Source organism: Tupaia chinensis, unplaced genomic scaffold (genome assembly GCF_000334495.1).
Source record: "Tupaia chinensis unplaced genomic scaffold, TupChi_1.0 Scaffold150112_1, whole genome shotgun sequence".
Taxonomy (NCBI): Eukaryota; Metazoa; Chordata; class Mammalia; order Scandentia; family Tupaiidae; genus Tupaia; species Tupaia belangeri.
Genome location: NW_006209952.1, coordinates 509,187 through 513,925, shown reverse-complemented (window position 1 = coordinate 513,925; position 4,739 = coordinate 509,187). Strand labels below are relative to the sequence as shown.

At 39.6% G+C, this 4,739-nt stretch overlaps 2 pseudogenes; both read left to right on the top strand.

Moving 5' to 3' along the window:
• The window catches only part of LOC102495763 (synaptotagmin-like protein 2), a 3,001-nt pseudogene extending 2,717 nt beyond the window's left edge, over positions 1-284 (top strand).
• Positions 285-524: 240 nt separating this feature from the next.
• On the top strand, positions 525-3,509 carry LOC102497864 (protein SET-like; annotated as a pseudogene).
• The last annotated feature ends 1,230 nt before the right edge of the window (positions 3,510-4,739 follow it).

Below are 4,739 nucleotides of genomic sequence, written 5' to 3'. Positions count from 1 at the left end.
CCTGTCTTCAATCATATCATGGTATATAATGGATTCAGGCCTGAAGATCTGAAAGAAACCTGTGTAGAGCTTACTGTAGGGGACCATTAGAAATTAACCAACCAGTTTTTAGGAGGTCTTTGGATTGGCTTTAGAACAGGTAAAGCTATGGTACTGAAGTGGATTGGATAGAAGCTACTTCAGAGGAAGTCACTCTCTGGGAGAAGATGGTAAATTCCCCCAACACTTGGATTGAAGCAACACATCCATTTAGAATGCTTTTAATTGTCAACATTTCCAAATGAGCCAAAGTATACCATTTCTTTCATTGAAAACTGCTAACCAGGTGAGGTGGAAACTGATCTGAGTACATGGATAGAGATCCCCATGTTCTACTTATTGTCACTCACATACTATACAGCATGTTAAAGTCAATCCGCATGTGTTTCTTTGATTATAAGACCCAAGGGATTTTAACAATGACAAAATGTGTCATTTGCTTATGAGTCCAAGATTAAAGATATATGAGCAAGCTAGGAAAATAAACTGTTGCGGCTCCTAAAAAAAAAAAAAAAAAAGTGCCAAATATATATTAAATATGGGATATTGGTAACAAGCAAAATATTCTAGTTTGCCATTATACCACAATTTTGTGCTATAATCAAGGCCTTCCACTTGATCATTGAAAACCCTTGCTGGACTTGTAAATACATAGGTTGTATAAAACAGTAATAGAAACTCCTGGGGTGGGGACAAGGATTGAGGACATCAGAGATAATAAAGAATTTGACCATTTTAAAAAAAAAATCCCTTTTTGTAAAGGAGATGCAGATCAAAACCAGATACCACCTAATCCCAGTCAGAATGGTGAAAATTAACAATACAAATAGTAAGTGCTGGTAGGTGTGTGATGAAAAGGGAACACCCCTACACTGATGGTTGGAATGTAAATTTGGCCTAGCCACTGTGGAGAATGATATGGAGGTTCCTCAAAGACCTTCAAACAGAACTATCATATGATCCAGCAATTCCATTCCTGGGTATCTACCCAAAGGACAGGAGAGCACTCAGTCAGAAACATGCTTGCGCAACTATTTTCATTGCAGCATTATTCACAATTGCTAAGACATAGAACCAACCCAAATATCCACAAACAGATGAATGATTGAAAAATTGGGGCAGTGGGGACCAGTAGGTGGCGTAGGGGTTAAGGCACTGGACACTCCCACAAGGCCGACCAAGGTTCAAGTCTTGAATCTGGTGGCTTCCTTTCTCACTTCCTCTCTCACTCTCACTCTCTGGTCAAATTAAATAATGAATGAGTAAAAAAATAATAAAAAAGAAAAATTGGGGCAGACATACTTTAAAAAAAAAAAAAAGGCCCTCGACTTTGATAGAAAGTGGATGAATCTGTAAAATTTGCTGCTGAGAGAAGCAAGTCAGGCTATGAAAGAGAGACATTCTGTCTCCACTTAACATATACCAACTTCCTGCACTCTATGGTAGAGACTGAAAGACTGGAGAACATAAAAAGTATTAAAAATTCCACCAGCAACAGAGTGGAAAGAGAGTGGGGGTGGGGGGAAGAGCTAGGAAGTTTGGGTGGAAAATGGGGAGGTAAAACACTTGTGGGACACATAAGGTTTATTATCTGTTGACTAGGATGTGTACATTGATCTCAACTGGATGGACTGAGGTGGGAAAAGTTCCCATGCTGGGAAAAGTTTCTTTACAATCTAAAAAATGTATTGTGATTTAATGTATGAACAGTAATTTTAAAAATAAAATCAAGGGGCCAGCAGGTGGTGTGGTGGTTAAGAGAGCTAGATACCCATGTGACCGACCACAGTTTGAGTCCCGAACCTGGAGGCTTACTTTCTCACTTTCCCTTTCTCTCTCTGTCTCTCTCTGGTCAAAATTTAAAAATGATAACAACAACAAATGGAAATAAATAAATAAATACTTTTTAAAAAATCAAAAAATAAACAATAGCTCAACTCCAGCCATGACAGGGCTGATACTTTAGAAACAGGAAGAAGGAATTAAACATAGCAACGAAGTACAAAATGAAACAGACTTAATGAACAAGATGAGGACATTTTGAAAAGAGAACCAAAATATAACAAATTTTGCCAACCATTTTTTCAGAAGAGGTCAGAATTGATTACAAAAATTCCCAAATTTGGGGGTAACAACTTTTGTCAACCATCCACAAGTGTCTGCACTGCTTGAGGATGAAGAGACACTGCATTATTTGAGCAGAGTTGAAGTGAAAGAAGTTGAAGATAATAAATCAAGTTACAGAGTAGATTTTGACAAAAACCCTTACTTCAGAAATAAAGTTCTCTCCCGGGAACCAGCAGTTAGCGTAATGGCTATGTCGCTGGACTCCCACGTAGTCAACCGCAGCACGTGTCCCCGACCCGGTGGCTTAAAACTCACGCCGGGCGCGTGTGCGTGCGTGCCCAAGATCCCAAGAGGAGAATGGAGGAGAAGGGATTGCGGCGTGACCATCCCCCCTGGGGGATGATTTCTCGCTTTCTGTCTCTATGTCTCTGTCTGTATGGCGAGCGCACGCGCCCTACAGTGAAAAGCTCTCCAAAAAATAAAAAAATAAAGTTCTCTCCCAAGAATTTCATCTGAAGAGTGGTAATCTATCTTCAAAGTCCACTAAAATCAAATGGAAATCTGGAAAGGATCTGAGGAAACATTCAAGTCAAAGGCAGAATAAAAATCAAGACAGGCAGCATGAGGAATCAAAGCTTTATTGGCTTACTGACCACTCCGATGCAGGTGTAGATGAGTTAGGGAAGGTAATCAATGATGGTATTTGGCCAAATCTGTTACAGTACTACATGGTTCCCAAAACCAATAAGGGGAAAATGATGATAACAATAAAGAAGGATTGGAAAATATTGAAGGAGGAGATGAGGATAAAGTTAAGAGATGAAGATGATGATGAGGGGAAGGAAAATATGAAAGATAATTGATAGAACACAGATGGAGCAAGTTGTAGTCTTTTCTTTTTTCCTTTCTTGTGTTCAGTCACCTTGGTCTTGAAGTTCCCAACTTTTTAAGGGGAAAAACCTTGAGTAGAATATAATAAGAAAACAACCTATACCCTTTTCTCTTTCAAATTCATTTTTATCCCTTCCTGTCTCAACAAAAACTGTTTGTAATCATCTTTTTTCTCTAGGAAAAAAGGAAAACATTCTGCTCCCTTTGCGCTGCTGAAGTTGGAGGGTGGTAGGCCCATGGGTATTCTAATTCTAGCTTTTTTCCTCCTTTGTTCCTCTGTATGTTGGGCTCAGAGATTACCCTGTATGTGAATATGTAGTCAGTATTACCAACCTGTTATCTACTTTCTTTTGTTAAAAGAAAAAATTTTGAAATAAGAATATGGAAGGTCAGCGGGGCGGGGGGTTGAGATGTCTGGGTAGCTTAAATGGGCATTTTGACATGGCTTCTCCTTTAGCATGTTTGTGATGTTTAATGAACATCATTGCAGTTTAAGATGACACTTTTAGGGAACCAGCAGTTAGCATAATGGCTATGTCGCTGGACTCCCACGTAGTCGGCCGCGGTTCACATCCCAGAACCGGTGGCTTAAAACTCACGCTGGGTGCGTGTGCATGTGTGCCCAAGATCCCAAGAGGAGAAGGGATTGCGGCATGCCCCTCCCCCCCCCCCCCGGGGGTGATTTCTCGCTTTCTGTCTCTAATGTCTGTCTCTGTCTGTCTGGCAAGCGCATGCGCCCTATAGTGAAAATATCTCCAAAAAAAAAAAAAAAAAGATGACACTTTTAAAAAATAAAATTTTTGGGACCAGCAGTTGGTGTAATGACTGTCGCTGGACTCCCTCGTAGTCAACTATGGTTTGAGTCCCAGACCTAGTGGCTTAAACTCACATCAGCATTGTGTGCATGCATGCCCAAAATCCCAAGAGGAGAATGGAGAAGAAAGTGCAGCATGGCCATCCTCCATAGAGGGTGATTTATCCCTTTGTGTCTGTCTTTCTGGTGAGCACATGTGCCCTACAGTGAAAACCTCTCCCAAAAAAGTAAATACATAAAATAAAATTCCCTCCTAATGACTTGGCCCTCCCACTCAGGAGGATCATAACCTGTAGGCTCTTATGTGGAAATGATATTCTCTATTGTAATTTTGCTGTTTATTTTTTAATTTTGTTTCATTAGAAAGATGCTTAAATGTTGGAAAATTGCTTTATTACAATAAAACAATGTGTACACAAAGGAGGAAAAAATTAAAAAGATCTGAGTATGTGGTGTAGTCCCATGTGGCAGATCACAATACAAGTTCTGGACTAGTCAAATTTAAATAAATGAATTTTAAAAGTTAAATAATTCTTTAAAAAAGTAAGTAAAGATTTTAAAATTCCATGGGTCAGCCAGTAGCATGCTGGGTTAAGGTGACACATGACCAACAGTGTGGTTAGAACCATGGAGTTGTGGCTGGGCCAGCAGATGGCACGGTGGTTCAAGTGCTGAATTCCCACATGTCCAACTGTGGTTCAAGTCCTGGACCTGGCGACCTACTCACTTTCTCCTTCTCTTGTTCTGTCTCTTTGGTCAAAGTTTAAAAAAATAATAATAACAACAAACTAAATAATATTTTTAAGTTAAAAAAAATAAAAAAAAAAAAAAACAGGCACATTTATGGCCATAGGTTAAAACCCCAAGGTAACTGCAATATGGTCATCCCTCTGGGTAGTACTTATTCACATTCTCCCTCTGCCCTGGT